General features: G+C 42.4%; 1 long non-coding RNA gene across 2 annotated transcripts in view; it reads left to right on the top strand.

Moving 5' to 3' along the window:
* LOC129210135 (uncharacterized) overlaps positions 1-26990 on the top strand; it is a 42575-nt gene extending 15585 nt beyond the window's left edge. The window contains exons 3-4 of one of the 2 annotated variants that reach the window (XR_008578312.1): positions 12025-12143; positions 26401-26990. This is a non-coding gene — a long non-coding RNA (uncharacterized LOC129210135). Of the gene's footprint in view, positions 1-12024; positions 12144-16044; positions 16216-26400 lie in introns of those variants that run through there. The other variant, XR_008578313.1, reaches the window with a different exon arrangement.
* The last annotated feature ends 592 nt before the right edge of the window (positions 26991-27582 follow it).

Below are 27582 nucleotides of genomic sequence, written 5' to 3'. Positions count from 1 at the left end.
GAGCATGTTTTTGTATTGCCCTTGAAGTTAAGATTGCTGAGCACTTACAGTTCTTAGTCATTACTTATATCCAGGTACCTGTTGCTAAAAAATTTTAGTGATTAAAATCAAAGCTAGCAATCAATCCAGATCGCAATGAAATCAGTGAAAGGTTCCTGTAGACTTTATGAGCAAACAGGTTGGTATAGTCTGACCAAATACACTGAAATCAGTGCAAGGATGCTTATCCACTTCAGTGGATGAACAGAGTCAGGGTCTGTCTTCTCTCTGTACACCCTCACCTTTGCACCCACATGCATGTATAAGCACACATAGAACTACAGAAGACAGATCCCTGAAATCTGTTCAAAAACATTTTTGAGGTTAGGACACGTCTTCAAGGAGTTTTGCTTCATCCTAGAACGGTCAAAATTAATAAACTTTTTGTCTAAGAACATACACCAGGTTTCAGTTTAGAAGTATGTCGAAACAAATGTACTTCATTAGGATTTTAGGGGATTTTTTTCCCAGATAGCTGTGAAATAAATAATGTAAATATTCTCACTTCCAGACAGGCAAAACATATTTAAGAAATGGTTAAATATACCCGTGAGAGAGCTACCAATCAACACTTTTTTTACTAGTTTTGTTTTGCATTCTTTTCTGACTAGTATGTTCATGACCAGCTGTTTTTAGAGCTAGTAAAAATTCTCAAGCTCACATTAGGAAGGTTTTCAGTTACATGATCTGTAGCTACAGTTGTTAGAACACTTGGCATGGCATTTAAAAATGACAAAATTGTTTTTGTTGAGTAAAGCACCAAAGCTCTGAAATAATATTTCACTGGACTTACAGAAAATGTTTTTGAACTTTGCTCTTAATGACCAAGTGATAGGCAATTTGGTAGGCAGGGAGTTTCCAAATATGACTTCAAGTGATGTCCATTTAATCTGTGTGAATATTAGACATTTCAGTGCACTTATATGGGAAGGACTCATACCCAGTCGACCTTGACCAATATTTCTCCATCCACACTAGCTCATCTCACCCAAGAGTTGCCTCCATATTGGTGGTGAAGTATACATGCAACAAAAGTCTCATTGGTCAACTCAAATAGGAAAGCTAGCAAAGTTTAGTCAAATCCTGGCATTTTTTGCTCTTAACTGTGCATGGCCTAATAGTGTTGCTTGTTTTCTGGGTGGAAGTTACCTATCTTGTGTACCATCAGTCTCTGCCAGGCGGCTTGTACAAACCTCTGTCTCTATTACAGAAGCGCAATAAGAAGCGTGTTTGGACTACACTGATAGAGAAACTGGGGCTTATAATGGTGCAGTGGCTTGTCGCTCTCTCAGATTACTTCAGACTCCAGAGGGAAAATAAATGCTGAGAGTTAAAGGAATGTATGAAATTCAGAAAGGCTACAGGAAAAACTAGCCTGCCATTCTCAGAGCAGCAAAACTAATGAAATAAGGATAGATGACTGGATCTACCACTGAGATTCATTAGGCAGGATCATTTCAGGATTCCTGGAACAAAGTGGAGGGCACAAATGCCAGTATTGCCAGTACCACTGCTTCCTCAGGTGCCCATGGGTAAACCAGGTCTTGTGAGAGCACTGAGATGGGCCAGCCTGCTTTCTCCCTTCCATAGGGATGTTTTTGCAGAACAGGGGAAAAGTTCTGTCCTTCTGCCAGCCCTGGTGACATGGCAGGGAACAGGAAAACTACTGGTCCAGCTTCGGCCAGGTCAGGAAACCAACTCAGACTCTGAAAGCAACTCAGACTCTGGCTCTGGCCTCTGCAGAGACCAAAGCATCTTGCAACTAGCAGCAATTGAAACCAGCTCTGCCCTTGGCACTTGGACTTGGTGCCTCTTGCAGCACTTAGCACTTTCTCCAGCAGGCTCTGCCCTACACACTGCCCTTTCGGTGCACCCTGCAAGGTATGAGGGTCCAGGAGGTGCTGGGAGCTGGTGGGAGCTGGAAAACAGGGGAAGGAGAAGGCAGTGAGGACCCTGCCCAGCTAAGGGTGAGGATGTATGAGGAAGGTCCCTTGCTCCATGTGCACCCAGCCATGCTACCCGCCTTGCTTCTTCAGCCCTGGACTTCAGTGCTGCTTGCAGCCCCTCTAGCATTGGCCCATGTCTACCCTTCAGTTGCCCACCAGCCTGCTACCCAAAACACTGGATGCTCCCTGTGGAGGTGGGACCAGCCTACATGTGCTTCTTGCTGGTGTTACAAGCCCCATCTCCCCCTCCTTAAACCCAGTGATCTGCAGATACTGGCAAGCTCTCAGGTGGTGCTTGCCCCTTGCTGGGTTGGCAAAGCCCCATCTGCAGTGCAGCCAAGGGGCTGGGAGACATTGACAGCATGGCTAGGAGCAGCCCTGCAGAGCTGGTGTTCACTGGCAGAGAAGGGGAGCATAACGGCCCATCTCAAATGCCCTGTGATTAGTTCCCAGCCTTACTATTTACTCCTTGAAAATCATTCCTGACTATATGCAGTAGTCACTGTCTCCATATAAAAATTTGGAAAATAAAGCTACAGAGCCAAGACAGATCAGCATAAGTAGTGTCAAAGAATCTGGATGATGGTTTTATTTTTAGGGTAGAAGTGTCCATTGCTTTGCATATGAGTGGACAGAGGATGCAAAATCCATAAGGAAACCAAACGTTCAGCTTCACATTTAGATCACTCTGTGTCTCCTCTTAACTAATATTACGACTAAAAGGATCAAGGAAGTTAAATATCAGTGGGGCTGGTTGAGATTTTGTTGTGGTTGTGTAATGAGAAATATGGCATATTCCTGCTTTTTTTGAACTGAGAGTCAGATGGAGTGTAACTAACATTTGTCATGGTACCACTAGCCAAGTTAAATACACTGGAGTGGAATGGGGCGGGGGGATTAGGAGGAATAATTTGGTCCCACAGCCGTGACTTATAGTCTGGAAGCAGAACAGTATGGAGATGTGACAGTTTCTGACAGTTACTTTTGTCCTGCCATAGACAGTTGTAACAATTACACTTACACTTAATTACTGCACTTAGACTGTGGTAGGCTAAAGCACTCAGTAGGATAGGAGATGTTAAGAAGCAGAATGCATTTTAAATTTAGAAAATCCCCTTGAGAAATATCCTTATTTCACACTTATTATTAGCAAAGCCAGCTTTGGAGAGAAAATCTTTGCCTCCGTGACTGGAACCAGTGTCTTCAGCAAGAAGCAGGTGTATAGAAATCTCTCGTATGGGGACATTGACATTCCATCTGCTCTGAAAATCTAGTAGCTGCTGAGTCATCTCTTGTGCCATGTATATTTGACATAATTTTTAAAGGTTATCAATACTGGGGCACTGCATGCTTAACAGATAGGGGTTTTTATCTTATTTCATTTTCCTGTGAGCCTGAAAGTAAATACCTGTCTGATCCAGCTACTGTTAAATTCAATTACTAAAGTCCTTGTTTGTTCCAATGGTGGAGGATTTCATGTTGCAAACTTAAGTAATTGAAATAAGTGACCCATAGTGATATGAGACACACATCCAACAGGCAGAAGGTCATTTTCTTCTTAAGCTGTTTATAGGTGTGAATTAAGATACCTATGAAAAATACTTTGCCATTTCTTCCAGATTCACCCATGTAGCAAAATACATGCAGAGCAAGCAGTTTGTAGGGGGAGGATTGGAGCACAAAATTACAAATAACATATTGTGCAGCTCACAGTCTTGGCTGAAGCTGTCAGCACCCAGCAGTTTCTGTTGTGCTGCTTATGGGCTGAGGTTTTGGGGATCCTGTGCTCATTGTGCACCTTGTGTGTTTGGCTCCTTTGAAAATTTGGGTACTTGTTTTCCTGCCTAATTGGAAACAGAACTCATTTGAAAATGTATTTGCTTTCCCTCCAGGGACGGTACAATACCAAAATATAATGTATGCTTTGGCTTAATTTAATAAGTCATAATCTCTTCTCATATTTTATTACATTTTAGTGCGAGGTGATTTTTTCCAGAGATGACTCAAAATAATACAAAAGAAAGAAGCTTGTCCTGCGAACAAAACATGAATTATAGCTGATAAAATCAAGATAGTTTGAAGGCTTGCCAGCACAAAGAATGAACTCCCTCAGATTCCTAACTTACAGAGTAATGTTAGCAACCCCAAATTTCCCTAGTAATTTTGAAGTTTAAAGGAACCTTAAGGACACTCTAAGGAAATCAAGAGAAAGAAAAAATTTCCTGTTAATGCGGAAAAGAATTGCTGCAAAATGAGGAAAAGAACAAGGTGATTTCTGCTGTTTTGATGAAGACTCATAGCTTACAGTGCTCTTGGACACACTTAACCCATGCCTTTTGGATGTGAATGTTGTTCTGCTCATTGGGAACTGCCATCTCAAGAAAGTATGTAATGCTGCGTGTGGAAATGTCAGCATAAGCAGAATGAGGTGTTCGCTTGGGTTTCTGAGTTTCTTGCACGGGGGATATTGTGCTGAAGCACTGTAGACTGCATTATCTCCCAGCTCCTCACCAGGTGCTGTTCAAGATGTGAGCTTTGGCTTTTAAAGCCATTTATGGGTGGAATACAGGCTTCTGCAAGCCTTCAGATGGGGGGGTGTAAATTCAGCATGCAGCTATAACCGAGCATTCAGAGATTTACACTGTGAATCTCATACGCTTTGGCAGTCTGATGGAGCTGTTGTTTATTTTAATGTTGGAGAGCACCTTTCAGTCAGACCTTTCTACAAAAGGAAGTGGAACTGATTCAAAGAAAGAATATATTGGGGGTTTTAATATATTGAACTCGTGTTTAAGAATCCAAATAAATCCATAAAAATTCATCCTATAAAAACCTGTAGAAGAGCCTCTTTGTGCTCATCAGTTTCTCTGTAGCAGAATGCAAGAAACTGATCTCAGTGGAGACCATATCTTGTGAGCTGAAATCACCCCTAGTTCAGTAAAGAATAAAAGAATGTATGTAAGCATTTTTATATTAAGGTAGAGTTGCGCCTAAAGTGAAATTCGTGTTTTGCCAAACAGGTTCAGGCATGAAAGAGAGCGCCACATAAAACACGTGAGGCTCGCTGTCTCTTCAAGATGTTCTCAGGAACTTTGTCTCACACTGTAACTTTTTTCACAGTGCACGTGACATATAGGCTTGGTATTTTTAGAATGACAAATAATTCAAAAGGCCATTCTTAGTCCATCAGATCATTTTTCTAGATGCCTTACACCAGAGTTTTCAGAAGGTATCCACTGACTCTGAACCTCAGTGTCATCTGCACAGTTTGAGGAATTTATAATCACCATGCTTCTCTGCCTCATGCTTTAGAGATATATTCTTGAATGCTCCCCCTGATTTGATCTCTGTTGGTGTTTTTTGGGCCTCTCCAAAATTGTAATTCTCAGAAATTAGACACCTTAAGCCATTGGCAATATTTTGATATTGTCTGAAGATCATATTCCAGACTTCCTTCACAGCCTTGGGCAAGTTGCTTAACGTCTCTGTAGCTTCAGTTTCTTCACCTGAAAAGGAGGGAGAATATCTCTGTTGTATGCCTGCTGTGCAGCTTAATTCAGAAATGTGGTGCTCTGAACTCCTGGGATGCAGAATGCAATTAAGCTACAAAATATTATTAGTACTAGCATTAGTATTAAATAACAATACATATTTATTCTAAATATACCATTCTCCTACTTCATGCAGTACTATCTAAAAGACCATTCACATTACAGACACATGCTCTGTGTGATATGGGTGAAGTCTTAGCTTCATGAAAGTTTTGCCATTGGCTTCTGTGGGGCCAGAATTTCACTTCATGATCAGTCTTAAACCTGTGTAAATCAGTGCAAGATCAAGGCTTTTATACTGTGAAAATGTGAGTTGTCCTTGATTTTTATAAACCCTGCAGAACCATTTATTAGGCATAAAATACATTTAAAAGGAGAAAAAACATAACTATGCATTTCAAATCAGTTAAATATTGCTGGCATTAAATATACTTTAGTCTTATGAATAATTTGGAAAGATTATTTCAGTGGAAAGATTAATCAAGGTTCAGAAATATCCCAGAGTGAATGATACTCATTGCAACTGCTGTCTGAAATCAGTAGGTACTTCCCAAACTCTTCAGAGGACTGGTCCCTACTCCAAAGAATTCAAAGCCTAAGATGGGGAGAGAAAAATCCCTGAAACAAAAAAATAGCCTCTCAGTGTTTTTCAGATACTGAGATTGGAATTGGTCAGATTTGATGGCAGTCTAGTAATGACTCTCTTATCCTTTAGGATTTAGTTAAAAATGAAGACTGCAACACAAATGAGATTGAGAACATACAAAATCTGAGATGAGGAATCAGTTCCCCACTGCCACATTTTTAGCCTGAGAAGTACATAGCTACAATTTGAGGCAGACTTTTCAGCTCTCCTTCTGTAATAGTGGTTATTTTAAATGCATGCATCATACTGAAAGGATGGTGGAATGGATGCTTTCTGGTTCAAGGTCTGCTGCAGAAAACATTTTCTGCTTTATTAGCTGTTTGCATGCTGTGATGTCTCATAGTGCTCAGTGAGAGTACTCTTGGGTGCCAGGATTTGCAGGATTCACGCCAGAACAGAATGTAAGATCAGGCTCTGAACCAGTACAAGCAGGCAAACTGCAGGTGTGTAGAGGGTAGCAAAACTACACTAGTTGCTGCCTACTTACCACCTCCTGATGTCACTTGGAGTTTTCCCCTTCAGCCTGTTATTGCAACATTTAGGTCTAACAAATTACTTTTTTTACATCATATGCACCAACTGGATCTCTGCTCTGCTTCACTCACTAATAGCTGAATACTTGTGAGCAATTTCTCCAACAAAGAGAGCCACTCTCATGGAGAAACTCTTTATCAGCCTGGCAACTTGTAAACTTCTTAGCATTTGATCTGATGCAGACAGTGGTCCTGATGAAATCAATAGCTGTATTGATTGAGTGGGACTGAGGGACTGGGCCCTGGAGTGGGCTAACACAGCTGAGAGATGAAGTCAGTGACTGAAATGCTTTCAGTAGAGTTAGGCGCCATCCCCTAAGACAGGAGATTTTCTGCAGACTAGAGATTTTAGATGTCCTTGTATGAACTCTGGTGTATAGACAACTCACCCCCTAAATCAATCTTTTCATCCTATAAACACAGCTCTCAAAGTTCTCACTGTGACTGAACTCCCAAGAAGGACCTGGAGGTGTTGCCTTTCATGCTTCCACAGTTGTGTTCTCCATTAGGTGAAACGTTGGCTCCCTTCAGTACAGAATAGTGCAGCTTACTGGCTCCTTTGACAGAGTGAGTCTCCTTGGAGTGACCAGGAGCAGCAGGACCTCAGAGCTGCCCTGGGTTGTGCTACTAGAGCCATTACAACCCTTGGCTCTCCTGGCCATGAGGAAAGGCAACTCTAATTGCTGCAACTCTCCAAATCTTTTCAATGCCTGTGGCACACTTTCACCTTTTTGTCTTTCAGAAGTAGCCCTGAAAATGAGCACTGTCAACCCAGAAAAAACAATGTGTTAATCTCCATGGCCATCCAAGGGGCAAAACAAACTTGCAGCACTTTAGTACCTGGATTTCGTAACCTCTCTGCTTCATGTCAATGTGACCAACCTCTGGAGACCTCACAGATTCATTCCTCACCTTGGTTAACCAGCTTTATCTAGCACCATGACTGGGGTCAGTTACACTTGCTAAAACTCATGACTTTGGATAAAGCCTCACTGATCCCCTCAGCAGGACAACATCCTTTTTCAATACTGATAAAAGACCTGATTCTGTGCACTGATACACAGTTTTCCACTGAGTTATTCTTGACTAACACCAGTGTTAGGGAAACACAGCAAAGATTTCTAAAATGTTTACATGGGATATTATTTGGTAGGTTTTGGTTGGGTTTGGGGGTTTTCTTAATTGATAAATTAAGCACAGCGAGAATCAAAGTGAGATTTGTGTCTGCATCTGCTTATCAGTGCTGCTTTTGTAATGGAAGACAATATAATTTGTTGCAAAATATATATCTACCGGATAACTAAAGCTTTGTCTATGTGAGAAAATACAAAGGATTAAACTGAAACATGATTTTCAGGTTGGGTGAAAATTTATGTGGACATTCTTCTGGTGTATGAGAGGTTTGTGTTAGTCTACCTTAAAGTGGAGCTCAAAGAGATATCATCTCTGGGTATTTTACTACTCTGCAAAAAAATACTAACTTAATTAACTGTGTTTTCTCTGTTTAGTGTGCCAAAATTTTGACCTGGTGTGTGGGCCACAGGAGGTGTTCTTAGATAAGTGCTCAAAAAGCTTTCTTTTCCTCTGTGGGACCTTTCTTGCCAGGTGATTCAGCTCAGCTACTGTGATAAGCCAGGATCAGATACCCATCTCTGAGTCCAACTGTGCTAAAAAAAGGGGGTTATTGTTTCCCAGTCTTTCCTCCTCTCCCAGTTGTTTGCTGGTTTGTCCCTGCCAGATGTTATCACATCCTCAGATTGTTTGTGGAGATGTTCAGAAGAGGGTCCTTAAGTTGCTTCTGACAAAATCCTCTGGATTAGCAAAGAGCTATTACTTAAGCCGTCTTAAATAAACCTCTCTTGTTTTGATTGATAGGGATTGGGAATGCTTAAAAGATCAGCCCTTAAGAGGCTATGTGTCCTGCCTGCCTGCTGATCTGGTGGCAGGTAGCTGGAGACAGTAACCACTCATGAATTTGTAGAGAGTACATCTGCCCAACATCCCAGAGCAGCTCCTCAGCCTCACTGACACCAGCAATGGTGAGCTGGGACTCCTGATTTAGCTACTGGCCCACTATGTAGTCTTGAGCACATCAACCATCTATGCCTCAGTTTCTGCATCAAGGCATAATCATCTTCACAGCAGGAGGACTGTGAGTTAATTGTAGTGATTTGATCCCCTTGGTGCTGAGCTACAGACAACTGGTGCTACTTCTGCGCTTCATAAGAATTAGCTTTTTTTTTTTCTCTCTGATATCTTGAGTAAATGAAAATCCAAATTTGTGTTCACAATGGGAAACTATACTTCACTTTGAAGAATGTTGTTTATTCTGATGACTCACTATCGGGATTGTTGCTATGTTAAGTGGCCCAGCAAGGAATTCTCCTTCTCAGCCCTCATCAGAACAAGCACGAAATTCCCAGGAACAACATGTCAAACTATTCAGCTGTTCACATGGAGGGCTAAAATCCGCTGTCTGGGTGCCCCTGAAATTCAGTTCAACTTTGTATTGCTGGGTATGGTTAGCATGAGTGCTTTCTTATGTGTATTCAATTAAAACTCACATCAGCTTCTCAGAGAGACCAATGCAAGTAACACTGGAGTAACAATAGCAGCCCTGGCTCCTTGTCTGGAATTACTCTGACTTTAATTTTGGCCATAAGGTGATGTTAGTTGTTATGATGCGGAAAAAAAAAGTTGTGGTTACATGCAAGCTGGGTTGCTAAGAGTTTAGCATAGGCAAGACAAATTGTTGATAGAGCACTCTACATGTCAGTAAGAACAGCAGAAGGGAAGAGTCCCCTTCCAACATTAACACAAGTTAGGAACACCTTTTCCTCCTGAAGGCAGGCACATAGAGCCATGTTGTGTAACGTCATATGAATCTAAAGCCATAGCTCTGCAGTATAAAATATTTGTCAGCAATGCCAGCTTGAAGGAGTTCCCATCCCTGGCTCACTCCAGTGACACAGCATAGTCACTCAAGTGGTCATCTCTGTTGGCAGCAAACCACAGTGCAGAGGTAGTAATAAACAGTCAGGGGTCATTTCACTCCTGAAGAAAACAGAGCGTGTAACTATGCCTGAAAGTGTGCACGGCTGGGTTGCTACCCAGTTTGGCTGCTGTTCCTCCTTACACCACCCTGGCTTTGCAAAGCAGTATTGCATATATGTGGATATATATAATCTGTAATATAGTCTGAGTAACTCTTCCAGTGGAATAGCTGGGGTAGGGGAGTGCTGCTTATGTGGCTGGAAGAATATAAAATTGAGCCCTTAAAATGAAAATTAGCAACTATTCCTTGGTAACGGCAGAGGGTCAGCATGGAAAGTGAGTGGTTTTGTAATACTGCTATAGCCCAGGAGTCAAAAATCTATTTTCAAGCAAGTATCCTTCCAGAAAATTCTGTGTCTTCAAATTATTATAAGATGCTTTCAGCTCTCCCAAGATGATATGATGGATGGTGAGAAAAGCAAATTAAACATACTGAGTTTAAGCTGGTTTACTGCTTAACTGTATCCTCTACTGGGTTTACTGTTTTTTATTTTAAGCTGCAAAAGGGTTATTACGATCTTAAAGCTGGGAGCTCCAGTCTCCAAATCCCTATAACATCATGCAAAAGTAAATGGGACAGTTAACTGACAGACACTGTCATAACTTACCCGCTGGAAGCTCTTGCAAGCTTCTGACACTAAAATCCTGCCTGTGAAGGCACAGAACCAAATCCTGTCGTCACACAGTTTGACCACAGCAGCTTTGGGTGGAGCTATGGCCACACCACCAGACACAGCTGAGGGCCAGCCCTTACCTTCTCTGTATCCAAAGGACATCTGACCCTCTTGGCGTCTGTCTGAGCAGTCACAGTGCGACAGCACCTCTCGTGATCAAAATCTTTAAGAGGAAATATGGAGACAGCAAGGGGAGGGTGAGAGATGGGATTTCCCAGGGACATCCAACCCAATGCATTCCCCCAAGGGTGCATTGGGATTGCAGGAGTATCTCCTGGCAGCCTCCTGCAAATAGGGACCATCCACTCTGGTCCTTGGAGGCCATCTCTCCCTCCCTCATCTCCACCATGCCAGGGCTCCCTCGGAGCAGTATTGCCAGACATCTGTTAGCCGCTGCTACCTCTGATCTCCTCTTCTTGCCATGCAGTGAGCCCCAGAAGCAGCTCACACTGTCCCAAATGGCATTAGTTAACTGCTCTCTCTTCCTCTCTCCATGGCTGTCTCTGTGGCCACTGTGACCTTTCATAGATTTGCTGTAGCCCCAGGGTTCCTCCTCTCCCAGCAGCACAGAGCCAGGGGACAGGACCTGGGGCAGGGAGGACACTGTGAGAAGCCTTTCCCTCTCCTACTCTTGTTCCAGTGCATAGTCCAGGCTGCTCGTCTGTTTTTCTGACACATTTCTCCTTGCTCCCTACAAAGGCTCATTTTCTCAGGCTGATTTCAGAAGCAGTGGGAGATGCTGATGTGAAGCCAGCGTTGTAAAAGCACACTGAAACCTAGCTTAGACTTGGAGCCTGGCCTAGCCAGATCAGCAATAAAATTTTCAAAAGAGGAAAAAAGCTATTTCCCATCACAGGAGCAGTGGGGTGTTTTCCATGGGAACAATGATGTTCTGGTTAAGTTCTAAGAACTTTCCTAATTATTAGGCCAAACCAATGTGAAAGCTGATGTCAGCAGGAAGAGCTGATGGGAGGAATTATAATTGTGTCTGGGGCCATATGAAAGCATTATACCATGTCTTGCTTCTCCAGACTTTGTGTGAGTCATTTTCCTCCTGGTCAGGATTTTGTATTGAAGTGCAGACTGGCAGTTGTCTGGATCTTTCCTTCTGCCAAAATTGCTGTGAAGTTGGTTTTGTTTGGGTTTTTTCCAGTGCCACTGTGAGAAGTACCATCAATAGAATTTCTTTGCTGTGGAGGGAGCATCAAGCAAGGCATCACACTGCGTGGGGCAGCAATTGCAGCGCTTGCTGCTGATTTATTGTCAGCAAGTTCTCTTGTGGAAAGTGTGCTTCCTCGGTTCCATCCATAAAACTCCACTGGTTTCAGGAGGAATTATGGCTGCTTGCCACTTCTGAGTATCTGCCTCTGAGCGCTTAGGCCTTTAATTGTATGTAGAGTTTCTGTAGAAGCCTATTTGCTGCAGAGACCTACCTTTAGACACCATGCTGCAGAACCCTTCCCAAATTATACTGTAGTTTCCATGTGTAAAGCTGAGATAACAGTTTTGCCCCTCCCTTGATTAGAAGGCATTTTCAAAAGCAGATGCACCAAGTGATCTACCTCTTTCCATCCCTTTCAGCTCATCCCAGCATCTCGTGGCATCACTGGAAAAGTACCCACTGTTTTCAGATAGAACTGGATCGGACTCCAGGATACTCTGAAGAGACACAGTCACCAATTCATTGATGCTGTCAACAGGTGAAACATGTTACAAGACTGTGTAAATCTAATTTTGAGGAAGCAACAAAGCAAGCAGTTATGTCATAGAAAATTGGCAAAGCTTGAAAATGATCTGACAGTTGCGTCAAGCACTTCCTGCTAGAGTCTTCCAATCTGAGAGAAAAACCCATCAGCTACCTTGTGATCCATGGCACTCGTGTCCATATGATGAGTTAAGCCAGTGCACTAGCATCAGCCGCATTCATTCACAGCTGTACGGTACTTGCTGAATCCTCGTGCAGTCTTTCCGATGCATAATCTGGAAGGCTTTGTTATATGTCAAGCCTGCTTAAATGTTCATGCACTTAAAATATTCAAAGGCTTCTGTCATACCCACAAAGCATTGGCAGAGCTCCCCTTCTTCAAACTTCTCCTAGGCTGCTCTGGGAGAGGCTTGACTTTTTAGCTGCTGTGGGTGTTAAGTGTGTGCTCTTAAGCGTCTGTGCTCAGCCCTGGTATGAGGTCTCTGTTCACACTTGAGCACAGATTTTCCCAGACTCAGACATGTGGATACTCAGAACTTTTCCGTTTATGCATGCAAGAATATGTACTTGCACAGAATACATCAGCTTTGCACAGGATTTTAAAGCACAATTGCTTTTTACTTAGTAGCACAAAAATATATGAATCTACCAAAAAGAAGAAAAAGAAACCACCAACAAAATATCCATATTTCCTGGCTGTTTCTTTACCACCATGGGCATTACTCAGGGTCCCATAAGTTGATCAGTTTTTCTTTGCAGTTCACCTTAGGACTTTTGAGCCCTGCAGTCTTTTTCAGCTCTGCCTTTTGGCTGGTACCTCAGCTAAACCAGAACATGCATGCTGAAAAAGCATTTCCTTCTTCTGCTCCAAACCTTGTGTATTTTGCTGCAAGTGTGTTTCTATATCCCAAAGACTGATACATCTTGATTTATGTATTTGTTTTTGATAATTTTCTCTGCTGCAAACAGCAGTCTTCTGTACAAGAAACGGAAGAAGTGACTTTTCCTGCTCCATCTTATCTTCTTCTGACAGTAACTCCTGAAACAGATAAGCCTCCTTCTATCAGTCCTTCGCTGTTTTCTGATGCAAATTCATAAAACTGGAATTAAAATTCATCCTGCTGCAGTATGTGGTGGTTTCCCTCTCGACAGTTTTCTGAGTGAGAGCAGCAAGTGTGAAGGTGTTGAAAAGCAGCCTGCAGTGCTCCATGTCAGCTGTAGCTCTCTAGCAGGCAACACTGCTGTAGCAAGATCAAAAACTGATATTAGCATGGTGTCCGGGGCAATGCTGCCTAGCCTTTTTGTTCTGTTAGAGAACATGCTATTTTCTTGCTTCATTGCTTCATCTGTAGCACACTGGCAGTGGTGACTGTCATTATTATTATTATTATTAAGGGATAGTCTACCATGCTTTTCAGTGGAAAATTGGATTCTTGACAAAATCGTTTCGCTTAAAGTTTTGTCTTTGGTGGGAAAATTTCACTTTTTTATTAAAAATCATTCAAAGAATATATATTTTTTTTGCCTGAAACTTTTAGAAAGTATTTCTTTAGTGCAATGTTGTTAATTTCTATGGGACATAGGGACAGATGTGTTTATATTTTCTGTCTGTTTTTATGGCTCACTATTATAGCACTGACTCTTGTGGTTCTTCAGAATACCGTTCAAGTGCCAAAGAACGAACAGAGGGCCAGTATCTATTTCACAGTTTTATCAGGATAAATCCATGCTAGCGCCACTGAAAGCAATTTCTTTGTATATACGTCAGTCTGTCCACAGGGCTTCTTGACTGGTTGAGCACTGGGGGCAGAGCTCCTTGCTGCAGACATGGCTTATATTGGCAGAATAATAGTAATCTTTTGCCAATATGCTTCAAACTGGTTTCCCATACTGCATAAACTATGTCTGGAAGAAAAATAGTTTCTGCTGACACTGCTTTTGTCAGAAGAAGAAAAATATCCAGCCTCTGACCAAGACAGTCGTATGACCGGATGCGTTATGTGCAGACAAGGGCTCAGATGCAGTATCTGGTCCTGCTGCCACCTGGCTAGTGCTGCAAAGGGTTTTCTGCTCTCATTGCTCCCTTGTAGTAAAACCAAATAACACCCCTTCCCACGCCCTGGATACTTGGGTCAAAATTATAAAGGTGCAGGTGGATTTGGTAGGTAAAGCAAGTCCCCCCATGAGTCCGTGACTTTCATGTGAATGGCTAGGTTCATCGCCGTGACCTGCCAGCAGAATAACAGTCTGTCTTCCTAGTGATAAGCCACAAAACCCCGGAGGCGCTTCTGGCACCTTCTGAAGTGCAATCTAAGGTGCATGTCAGCGCTGATTAAATGGAAGCTTTATAGAAGGTGGTTTGGGCCTTGATTATTTCAGAAGCACCAGTAGTCAGGGAACTGGATCACTTGAGCTGTCAGCTGGGTGATTTAGTACAACTCCTATAGGGAATAATGAAGGTTGTGATAAACTGCAGTGTAAGAAGCCAGTAAATAACTTTTATGGTAGAACTGTATTTGGAAACACTGAATAATGGCAACTAGTGTCACAGATCTTAGGGAAAGGTGCTTTCCAGAGTTATATATTTAAATGGATATAGTGGGTCTAAGTCGTTCTTTGGGGACTCAGTTGAAATCGATAGAATGACTTCAGGGTTGATTTAAGAAAAGAAAACGCCATCAATAATGTTACATATTTATTGATAACATGAAACAATTAACTCCTTTGGAGAGGAGGAGTAAATGTGTTTATGTTAATGCTGATTTATTACTTTATTACTTCTATAACAGAAAACAAGACTTCCAAGCCCTAGCATCCACTTGTTTTTTTATCTTAGCCTATTTATCAGTTCTTTTTATCATGAAGCCCACACAAATAAGGAGAGACATTTACTATGTTCTTTTTATTTCACAATGCATAATTCAAATGTGGAAATATTGTTTATACATTTATACATTTATTTATAACACTTTTCTCCAATTGTATTTTCTATAGGTTTTTTTAAGAACTGGTCACATTCGAGTCTTTATTTTTATTGTGTTTAAATTCAGAAAACTCTCTAAATTAATGTCCAGTAGAAAACTGAATCTCATGTTGTAGTTGTGGACAGAATTAGATTTTTACTAAAATTATACATGAGATTTCTTTTATGCTTTCATGAGGTGACCTTCTCTGCTACTCTAGCAAAATTTTCAGAGTAAATAACTGAAGTGACTCTGAAATACTATTTGCTTTTGCAGTGGTGTACCAGGGATGCTGTACACTGGACAGGTGCTTGTAGTGACTGTAATTAGACTCTGGTTTGATGACACTCGAAGTGTCCATACACGTGGAGATAACTTCTCAAACATATCTCTGCACAAGTCATAGGGCTCTTTTCTCTGCTTCCCTGCGCTTTGGGCACTTGGGGAGCATAGGAAGCTGACATTGTACTCTTCTGGGGCCTGTGCTGACTGCAGCGCGTGACTGTGACACGCTGATGGATGATGGAGGACCAGGTGTGTGCTGAACTATCAGCCCTGGTTCTGTTCCAGTGACAGCTGGTGCCCAAGTTTGCTCTGGCTTCAGAGAGAAGGCTCCTGCGCTACGCTGCAGGCAGCAGGAGCTTTGGATGTTTGAGGAAGGAATAAGTGGCTGTGACCACTGCCTGATCTCTGTGTCATTAATTTTGCCCATCGGCTATATAAATCCTCTGCAGGCTTTGTTTTTCTGAGTCCTTGTTATTTACTGGAGTGAATTTACCACCAGTGCAAGGTCTCGGTCTGACTGCCTCATGTACTGACATCCAGCCCACCATGCAGCTCTCAAATGCTTTGGTACACAGCGTGATGATGCCTATAGATATATATAGTGCTGGGCCCTTCCGTTTTCTGATGAGTTTTTGTCTCCCTTTGCAGTGTCTGTGGCCAGGTACAGCACAGTGGGATGTGCTCCCCTCTAAGAGGTGTTGGAGAATCCGAGGACTCCAAGAGCATAATAACACAAGTATGATTTAGGACAGGTCAGACAGAAGCTTTATTAACTGTGATCATAGTGAGAGAACGTTTGGACAGCATCTTCCCCTCTGCTCCCCCCTTCTCTGCCAAGTGATTGCAGAGACCCAGCCTATATACATACTGTTTCAGAAAAAAAAAAAAAAAGAAAAAAAAAAAAGAAAAAAAAAAAGAAAAAAAAAGAACAGCTGAAGAAGACAATCATTTCAATGCAAACAAAGCCAGGTATCCATCCCTGGGAGGGATGGACTCCTTAAAGAGCTTGCTAACTGCCACAAATGTAAGGAATCAAACAGTAAATAATGTGACCATACGGAGAGACAGTTCTCGGTGGAGCCTATAGGAGTGGTACAGCCAGTATTATCTTAGCTCAAAAGTGGGGAGTTGGGAACAATCACAGGCTGTTAGCTTCTAGTCAAAGAGAATGTTATTTTAGTTAGGATAAACTTCTTAGCCAGACCTCTCAAATCATAAATAATAATAATTTTACCACCACAGAGGTAATGTGGGGTGAGCACTGTTTTTCTTAGGTTGCAATGAATCTGCAATAAGTGTTAAAATGCCTGCAAAGAAAATATTTTAAGATCAGAATTATTAGAAAAGTGTCAGAAAATGTGAATAGCAGCAGGGAGCTGTTATGGCTTATATGGTGCCATAAGGAGAATCTGAGTGATGCCAGGAGGGTAGAAAATCAGTTAGTGCAGTACTTGCTCTCTGCTTTTTGAATTTCTGGAAGACAGCTGAAATTTGGGAACATGATGGTCAGCTCTGTGACCCCTCACTACAGCTCTGTGGTTTTGACGTACAAGTCCTAGGCGACTTCTGACTGACTAGTCAGTTACTATAAACTACAGTCACTAACTATAAAAATGTTCTTTTCTGCAAGCAGACAGTATCACTAGATCATATCCTAGGTGAACTTTGTTTAGGACCAATCAGGCATTCTTTGATGAGCTCTTTTTTCTTTTGCTGTTTTTCCCCTCAGAAAAATTCTAATCTGTCAAAATTGAAATTATTCATAAACTAGGATCCTTTTCCACTAGTCTTCTAACTCAGCCAAAGCATGGAACTGCTTTTTCAGAATGTGCATGACAGGAAGTTTTGACATTTTTAACATGAAATCTTCATATTTTTATTTCGATTGAAGTCACTTTCTACTTTGAAGTTTTAAGAAAATGGAGATCAGAAAATTTAAATGCAAAAAATTAAAATAGAAACAAAATGCTTAAAAATAATGATAACAAAACACCCTCAGTGACCTAACCTGAATGTTTTGTTCAGCTTTCACTTTGCAAAATTTCCAAGTTTTCCTTATTTGACTGCACCACAGATGCAAAGTATTGACAAAGCAGAATTCTTTGATGAGTGCAGAGCTTCCTCCTGCCCTGCAACAAGCATGTAAAATTGTGACATAGCAAAGTCACCCCTGAGGAAAACGACTTAGACTGGGGTCCAGGGTGTATTCTGACATTTCCAACAATTTTGGAAGTAGCAAGTTTTTCTTATCTCTCTATTCCTGACTCCCTTGAACTACTGGAAATAATGCCTTTGGATGAAATTAGCAAAAGGCTTTTCACAAGTGCATGAATGGATTCAGGTAGTAGCACATATAATGTATATAAGAATATAAGAGAACAAGAGCAGATTAGAAAATTGGCAATTGCAGTCCTATCATTCTTCATCATAGAATCATAGAATGGTTTGGGCTGGAAGGGCCTTAAAGATCATCTAGTTCCAACCCCCCTGCTGCGGGCAGGGACACCCTCCACTAGACGAGGTCGCCCAAAGCCCCATCCAACCTGGCCTTGACCACTTCCAGGGATGGGGCATCCACAGCTTCTCTGGGCAACCTGTCCCAGTGCCTCACCACCCTCATCGTATGGAATATCTTCCTAATATCTCATCTAAATCTACCCTCTTTCAGTTTAATGCCGTTACCCCTTGTCCTATTACTCCTATTACTTGTAAACAGTCCCTTTCCAGCTTTCCTGTAGGCCCTTTTAAGTACTGGGAGGCTGCTACAAGGTCTCCCTGGAGCCTTCTCTTCTCCAGGCTGAACAACCCCAACTCTCTCAGCTTGTCTTCACAGTAGAGGTGCTCCAGCCCTCTGATCACCTTCGCTGCCCTCCTCTGGACTGTCTCCAACAGCTCAATGTATTTCTTATGCTGGGGACCCCAGAGCTGGATGCAGTACTCCAGGTGGGGTCTCACGAGAGTAGAGTAAAGGTGGAGAATCACCTCCCTTGACCTGGCGGTCACACTTCTTGTGATGCAGCTCAGGATATGGTTGACATCCATTCATTCAGTTTAGTTGTTCCTTTCCAGAAACTGGCTGTTTCTAGTCTCCTCTGCCTTGTCTTTCAGTAATGCTGCTGCTGCCTGTGGAGCCAGCCCAGTGCCTGACCAGCCATGAGTTTCTGAGATCCCTTCTCACCACTAAGCCAGGGCACTGCCCCTCACTGCGTGAGGCAGCAGGTTTTGCTTTTGCCTAGATACAGAGCTGCAAGGTGGATGTACAATGTCCTGGAAAAAAAGAAATGCTGCTCAAACCAGTGTGGGTATACCCCAGAAAACCTGTACACAGGTAAAGTAATGCAGTTATCCACTGCTCTGGGTTATGCTGTCATTCTGTATCAAGACAAATTAGTGTACTCGGAAGCAATCAGAAGTAATTACTCTTTAAGAAACAATAGGCGTCACTCTGTGGCTTCTATCTGACAGCTAAAGAACTTGGCTTCCTGTGAAAAACCCATACAGCTTAATCTTCTTGTGTCAGATCATATTTCCCTGTCTTCTCTTGGTAAATGTTTACATTGCTGCAGTAAAAGGGACACTGCATGATCTTGGCTAACAGGGGACTGTATGTTTAGAGGTAGTAATGGGATCCAGCATCTTTCAGCTATCATTCTCAAGATGAACGCAAAGAAGGTTTGCAGGTACAGAATAGCACCTCTGCAGGGGCTTGAGTGGCCCCATTCTCAGGAGTAAATCCCGCTTCCATGAAGTCGTTTCCTACTGTTACATGAACTGACACTGAGACACAACAATGACAGGAAATGAAATGATAGGAAGTGAGCACGGAGACCTGCCTGTTCTTTTGCTCTTCAGGTAAGACACTCAATGACATTCCAACTGATTCATTTTTGGTAGTGTAAATATACGCACTGAACCCTGCTTTTGCTACCCCCTATTGCTGCTTTTTCATTCCCATCACCAGCTCATTTGTAGGTGTTTCCTTAAAGATTGAAACCTTCCTGAAGGCTCCAGTGGCATCTTTGAAATCTTATAGAAATCTAAAGTCAGGTGTGTGTCAGTCAGTGACTGTGTTTTACATTCTCAGGAGGAACTGCAGGATCCATCTCAGCAAAGATGAAGCCAAAGAGTGGCAGACTGAGATCCTGGTGAGCTCCATACTTGTAGTGATTATAAAGTGTGCCTCCTTCTTAGGTAGTAAAGTAGAGAGAGTTGAAATTTCAGATTCTGGCAAATGCTGTCATCACTGATGCTGCCCTCAGAGGGTTGTTTCAACCTTTTGTAAGTTATCTTTATGGTAGCTTGTGGGAAAAGAAGACTGAGTAACAATAAAGTGATATTAAGCAGTGCATAGGAAATCTGGATTAAGTTCCTGGCTTTGTTTTGGATGTCTTGTGTAACTGAATACACAGCATCCATTCATCTGGGTTCTCTTTCCATCAGATATAACTAAGAACATTTCCATATCATCAGAAGGTGATTTTGAGGATATCTTTAATGGTGAGAGATTGAAATATTCCATGTTGTTCAGTGCTTGGAGGTAAAATAGAGATAGGCCAGTTAAATGCTATTCTTTAATTGGCTTTTACTCTATCTGTGAGAGTTAACAGTGAGACAAGACTTTTAGGGAGGGACAGTCTCTTTCATCAGACCAAACTGTAGCTGACCTTCATTAGTCTTTTAAAAGATACTACAACTCTCAGTAAACTTTGTTGTGCTTGATTTCTTCATCGGGAGGGTGGTGTAGCACCGGAACAGGTCACCCAAAGTGGCTGTGAAATCTCCGTCTTTGGATATTTTTAAGATGCCATCAGGCCAAGCCATGGTTGACCCAATCTGATGTTGGCAGTAGTTCTGCTTTGAATGCGAGGTTGGGATGGGGATCTCCAGAGGTTCCCTCCAACCAGAATTTCTGTGATTCTATGATTCTAATTAGCTTTGTCCTACATGGAAGTACCAAAGTTATTTTAGGAAATATCTGTATCTTTGTGCAGTGGAAGCAAACAAGATAAAGATTTATTATCCTTCATTAGTAGTATTAAGTAAGTATTCTAACAAAGGCAAACTCTTGAATAGCCTTGCTTTCTGGCTCTCTCAAAGCAAGATTAAGGACAGATATTAGAGTAGATATATTATCCACTTTTCAAATGAATTTTTATATTATATCCATTGGTTATGTGCATTGCATAATAATTTATTTGATAACACCATAATTATATCACTTCTGCAAAATAGTACTAAGTCAAAAAATTGTCAAGCATTAACTTCACAAACATATTGCAAAATACAGCTAAAGCATGTCAGTGTCTTATGAGGATACTTGAGGCTGAAATATCTTCCTCATCTACAGACTTTTCAAACTAACACATAGATGCTCTACAGAGTTAACAGCTGTTACTATTCCACTAATGGGAAGTATTTTCTTTTTCTTATGTTAAAGATAAATCATTATTCCCTTCTTTCTGTCTTATGTTCAAGGTCCAAATAGTCCTATCTCTGTAATAGTAACCAGTAGAACTTAATTAGTTCTCTCAAAACTCAAGTGACTTGTGTGTACGCTCCTCTACCTATTAATGCTAAAAGCTCTCACATAAAGAACAAGAACTGTAGTGTAGTAATAACATGAGGTTCTCATTTTATGTTTTTATGTTTACTACTTGTTACTATTTCACGTATATGAACTGATATAAAAAGAGAGCGCATGCATATTTACAAGGATGCACAACGTAATGAATTCTGCATGGTTCTATTAATGGGCTTTTAAATCCTGGTTTTGTCTGTGGAGGAAAATTGTTGTGTTTACATCTGCCATTTTGTCCCGATGCATATATGAAAAAGGTATGAGTGACACGTGCCAGGAATTAGAAAAATGAAAGATACAGAAATTCAAGGCACTGAGTGGAGGTTGGTTTGTCTTCGCTTATTCCTCCTGTCATCTTACAACTGCTAACTTACATCCATATTAAATACCTAAATTCTCCATTCCTGCAGTTTTTGTCCTGAAAAAAAAACCCCATAATAAGTGTAGTAAAAAATAATTCTTCTCCTTTGATGTTCATCTGATAATTTAAATGTACCTTTTAAGCACAAAAGTGTGGCTTGTTACTCTGCACATGTTTATGCTGGGAGAAAGTGGAAGGAACCTCCCCATCCCTTGCTGTCCCTGCTGGGTACTGACTGGGTGCTGGGAGAGAAGTGATGACAGCACCATTTTGGCTGATGCTTTGGGAGCTCCAGAGCTGACTGTGTAAGCTGCCCTAGCAGGAGCCGCAGCACCATGGCTCCCAAGTGGAACGGGAGGTGATTTGTTTCATCTGTACTTCGGGCTAGTGATGCTCTGCCTGCAGGACCCTGCCACCTCTTCTCCCTCAGCTACTAGAACTCATGAAATCAGGGAAAGGTGCATGCTCTGCTGTTCTGTGAGGTATCTAAGGAGAGTGTTATTCCTGGGTATGTAGATTCCGCAGAGGGAGACGCGACCGTGAGACAGGTCTGTTAAAGATCTGACCTGAGATCCAGCCAGGTGCAAGGGCACATGTGGGTAGCGCCACCAGTCAGGAAGAGGGCACACCGTGGCTGGACTCTGAGACACAGGGGTCTGCATCTCAGACAGACAACTGTCATTGTGAGACTGAGGAGGACAGTATTTACCTAAAAGGCAGACGACGAAGCAGATGGTCATAGCAGGCTCCATACTTTTACCATGGATTTTTTTTTTTTTAAGGTGAACTTAATAGACTGATCCCAGTTTCAAGAGATAAACAGCAGTGGAGGGTGCCATGCCTGTCGGAGCTGCCTAGACCGGCTCTGGAATGATATCTGAACACAGAAACCCACATTAGTGTTTCTGTTCTGTAGGGGTCCTTGCACTGTGCTTTTTGCCGTTATATCCAAAGAGTGTGGATTCAGCAACGCAGCTAACAGCTGTCTCGTGTCATTCGCTGTCTTGTTTTCTGCTCGGGCAGGGAGTAGCGCAGCTTGTTTCAGCAGGGAACGTCTAAATGTGTACTCTGCTCTGTGTTTATGCTGGAAAAGAAAAGATCAAAGCATGTGCTTGGAGTTAAAAATGGAGGCTGTGTGATTAGGGACCTCATCTCATTCCCAGTCACATGTGTATGTACATGTACTTACACGGACGTACCCCTGCCCCTCATCACTGCTGGAACCTGGGGCAGGAGACAGTTCTCTGAAAATCAAGCTGTTCCTCTGGACAGCCATCAGAGGTCAGGGCCGCCTTTGAAGGGAAGTGAACTTAACCTTATCTGTGACTAATTAGCTGTCTGCAAAGAGGAGCAACCCAAGATCAGGTGATGATAGTGGCTCTGTTGAGCCAGAACAAAGCCCTGTCCAGCCTGGTGTCCAGTCTCAGTGCAGTACTGGAAGCATAAGAACATAAAAAGGGGCACCCAGACAAGAGTCCTTTTTCTGATATGTCTTTCCAGCTTCTGGCGCTCTGTATGGAGGCACTTATGAACTCCAGGCTGTATCTGAACTGCTCTATGTAGTGGCTGTTAGTGGATTCCCATGAATGTATCTAATTTTTTTGAACCTGCTTATTCCTTTGGATTCTACATCAGTCATCTGCACATTCAACTACCATTGTGTAAAAAGTGTTTCCTTTTTGTTATAAGGAGCAAAGAGTAATTATTCCCTGTTTGCTTTCTCCATCCTGCTCCACGCTAAATACCTCGATCACATCCAAGTTCAGCTGTCTGTTTGATAAGCGAATGAGTCTTTGTCTATGAGGTCTCTTTAATTATAGAAGCCGCTTGGTACCTCTGATGTTCTCACTGCCTCTCTTGACTCTGCTATACCTTTTTGAGATGGCGTGACCAGAATTGCATGCAGTGCTCAAGACATAGGCACACCAGGGATTGACAAAATTGGAGAAAGATGTTTTCCATTTTGTTGTCTCTTCCTTTCCCATTTGTCCTTAGCATTGTGTGAGAGTTAACAAGCAGCTCTATTGTTAGAAAAGCCTACAGGGAGAGCCTCGCAGGCTCCTCCTGGAGGAAGGATGCGGATAACAGGACATGATTTATCTGTTTAATTTATGTTGGACTGTTTGATTTTGCAAAATTAACTTCCTCCCTGAAGAAAGATGTCAGATGAAATTTTCAGTTGAAAGGTGCAAGGGGAGAGTGAGAGATTAGTGTTCATAGCAGTGCAAAGCTGTGTGCTTTGATCCTTTTTCATGCTTGCTGCTCTGTTCCACTGTGTATCTTGCCTACAGGACAAAGTTTGGGGGCAGGACTGGGGAGACTGCCTTATCCAGAAACTGCCAACCAGATTGTTTCCCTTGGATCAGGCCCTATCTCGGCAGTTATGTCCTTGGCTTTTCACATGCAAAAGAAGCACTTTATTAAAAGAAACAAGATACTTCCCAGAGTCTGACAGCTTGCATTTTGAACTATCACCCCTAACAAGGGACCTTAAAACTGACCCCAAGACGTTAATTTAACCATTACAATTCCATTAGTCTAATTTGTCATGAAACATCTTTAACTAATTACCTACATTTGTAAGTTAGTCCACATGTCATGAGATAAGAAGTCAAGCATAGTCATAGGTCACTGCTCTGGGCTGCCATCACATAAGACAGACCCTAGATGAAAGGGAATTTGGAGTTGATAGGAGGAATTTAAATGACAGCTACTCAGTCAGTACAAGGCAGCCATGGCTGTAATGTAAAAATTGGGCCATTGTTTTAGAAGTGGTGTTTTGGAAAAGATGGGGCATGCCCTCATTAGCAGAGTAAGGTCTAGGCAGACTGAGCATAACACATTCCCCATAAGCATTTGTCTTGAAGGTGGCAATTTGATAAATGCAGGTCCCACTAAAACCATTTGCTAAATTTGGCAGACAATAGTATCAAACATTTATGACTGAATTTAGAACTGTCCCTTTTCAGAGAGACCTGATTATGTCCTGAATGTTACTTAAAAAAAGCTCATTTGGGAACTGCTGTTGGTTTCCTCAAACGACAAATGTTGAAACAGAGGGAAAGACCAATTAGGAGTCTGATTAAAGGTTGCTCAAGCCTTTCACTGAGTAGTATGTTTGGATTCAGCTCCCTATTACTTGTTGGAAATCTGCCTGTGAATTTATAGTGGGAGCTGCAACATGCTGCATGCCACAAACACCTCTCTCTCTTAGATTTAGGCAACTGTAAACTTCCTTTCATTTCTCTTGTTCCATTCCCCTAGAGACTGGATGAGGAGAAGGATATGGCATGTGATTAATGCAGGATGAAGCATTCAGGAAATTTCCTCGTTCTTTTTTCTGTTTCCTTCTTCACTGAGAGAGGAGGTGCAGAGGGATGTGGCCGAAAGTGATTCCCCCCATCAACCCACAGAGTGTCATCATCACACTTTTGGCTGCAGGTGCTGGGTGTGAGGGGTAATTAAATCTCTTCCTCCCCACCAGCCCTCTGTCCCTTAGCTGATCCTTACAGACAGCAAACGCAATTGAATTCTTCACTTCCGTCACCCATTTGATCAATACAAAGGGCCAGCGACGACACAGCTATACTGGTCAGGCCAGCCCTACCTTTGTAGTCCCTAAGTACAGGCTCTGTCCAAGCCATAAATCACAGCTACTCTAAATTATAGAGGCTGCCAACACATCAGAGGGCTGGAGTGGGAGCTCCCTGTGATCACAGCAGGGAGGGGACGATAAGGAAGGCCCTGACCAAGCTGTCTTTTCTGTACTCAGGAGCTTTATTCAGACAGCAAGGAAGAGAGCAGGCTGAGGAGTTTCTGTGCTCCTCTTGCAGGCATAAGCAGTGTTCTCAGCAGTGTTCTGGTGTTACCTGCTGTCCTCAGGAAAAATTAAAATCCTCTTTCTACAGGCCATAAGGCAGTCACTGAGATTAGGAGGAAACTCCCCTTGGCGGTGTATTACTGCAGACTTTATAACTACAGACACCCCTTCTTGGCATCCCTATGGAGAGAGTGGACCCAGTGATTTGCACGTTCCCCTATGCTCAGACAGCACTGGGAGTGCTCCGTCCTCTCTGAGGAGGAGCAGTGGCATTGCCAGGCTGCCCCCAGCTCCTGCCACACAGCCGCAACAGTCCTGCGCTATCGCACAGCTTGGTGGTGTGAACGCCGTGGCACTTCTTTCTTTCCTACGTGGAAGTTCACCTGTTATTTTCTACCAATATTCCTCCAAATCTTTAAAGATAAGTGAATCTTCAGGTCTCCAAATCTTTAGCGTGTCTGCGATGGGCATAAGGTATCTACCAGTCTGTAATGAAAAATCACAGACAATCCATCCTTTCGATCTCTTGCTTTTATCCTAAGCTGATAAGGGAGGCCCTTCTGCGCTTGTCAGCTTTGCATTCTTGGCGTGTGCAGCATAGCCGAGTATTGCAGATTAAAGGTGAAGAGTTGAACAAGGAAAAAAACCAGGAGCGAAGCAGCTGTTTAATGAGATAGAGGGGCTTTCCTCTTGAAAACTGTTTATCCATGTCCTGTCTGTTGGTAATTGCACAGAGCATTTTCTTTATGGAGCATGTTAGCACTGTTTTCCCTGTTCAATATGTTTTATCCTTTTGCAGGATCATCTTTTCACCTCGGTAGCATTAAATCATTCTTTATGAAATTGTAAGTGAGCCGCAACATATTTTTTTCAAGCTGCTTAGTTCTGCCCTGCACATCTTTTGTCTTATAGTTACAACAAAGTTCACGTGTGCTCACGAGTCAAAGCTTAGATGGTCTCAGTCTGGACCTAAGTTTGTGCCCTTGCAGTTCCAGGTTCGGAAACTCCTTTCCACCCAAGCCTGTCTCAAGCTGTGACAGAACGTCTAAAGTTACAAATATTACAGATGTTGTTGAACTGACTTACAGTGGTAGGATGTGCTATGCTGACAGTTAGAACCAAACTTTGACAAGATGAGCTGCTTAGCAGCTGTTTTAGTTTAGTCATGTCACTGTCTGTCTTTCTTTCTGCTAGAGTTATTTTAATTTTTGCAAACTCTTCCCTGTGCCTTACTCTGTTTTTCAGGTAGATCCTTCATCTGCTGGTGCCCCTAAGAGTCTCAGATGGGACAGCTTCACCACTGGACTCTGTGGCTCCATTGGTGGAGTCATTTGCTGGGATTCACCTCCAGAAAGAGACCTGAAAATCATTCCAAAATCTGCATAAGCTTACGGGGGGGCTAGAGTGGCTAAGAAAGATCACTGGAAAATGGCTAATGTATGTATGCTGCCACTGTACATACCACTGTCCTTGCTGCTCTCTGGGAAGGTGCTGGGACAGTACAAGAGTTGCTGACAGAGAAAAGCAAGAGAAGGGAAAATGCATCTGTCAGGAAGAGATGCAGTCATGACTCTGGCTTGGTATGATAAATAGCACGTGCTGCTCAGAGATCTGGTTGTGGATGGGCCATATTCCCCTGATCTCTCTCCAGCTTGCTCCTGGAGGTCCTTCTTCTGTGGTTGATGTGAACAAGTCTGGTTCTTTATATCGCCTCTACGCAATTGGGATCTACTGCACTGCAAATTAAGTTAGAAACAGGAACATTTCAGGGTTGGGGAGAGTGATCTGGGATTTTTCTGATGCCAAAAGTTCCTGATCTCATTTGTATAGATAATGTCAACGTTTATATATGTATAATTTATAACGGGGGGGGGGGTGGAGAAATGGTGGGATCCTGGGTTAGCATAGGAGGGGTTTGCTGTGAGGTGGGGGCTTCTGAAATGGCAGAGGCTTGGGGTCATAATCTGGAGAAGATGGAAGCCCTGGCTTGAAGAGTGTTGTCACAGTCTGGAGCAGGAAAGGACACTGGGTTTGAGATGTGGGACAGAAGAGAGAGCATCTGCCTCACAAGGGATTGAAGGAATTTATTTTGGGGACTTGAAGGACTGAAGGAATTTATTTCACATGACTGTCCCTCCCCCATCCCATGCACATGACTGCATTCAACAGTCAATTTTGCTGATGGAAATGTGGTAGCTCTATTTTCTGCCCCACCTTTGTCTCGTCTTTTTACTTGTCCATACAGTATCATATACCCTATGGCATCATATAATTAAAATAGATGATTATGCAGATGCAAATAGATCCCTAAGGAAACCTAGCACATGGACATAACACCACAGGCAAGTTTTAACTGATTATGCAACTATAAAGAAGTTTCTTCTTTTTAAAATTAAAAATACTTTAACTGTTTTTTTCTTCTTTTTT

The sequence above is a fragment of the Grus americana genome, chromosome 9, assembly GCF_028858705.1.
Source record: "Grus americana isolate bGruAme1 chromosome 9, bGruAme1.mat, whole genome shotgun sequence".
Taxonomy (NCBI): Eukaryota; Metazoa; Chordata; class Aves; order Gruiformes; family Gruidae; genus Grus; species Grus americana.
This window is presented reverse-complemented; position numbering and strand designations above follow the sequence as displayed.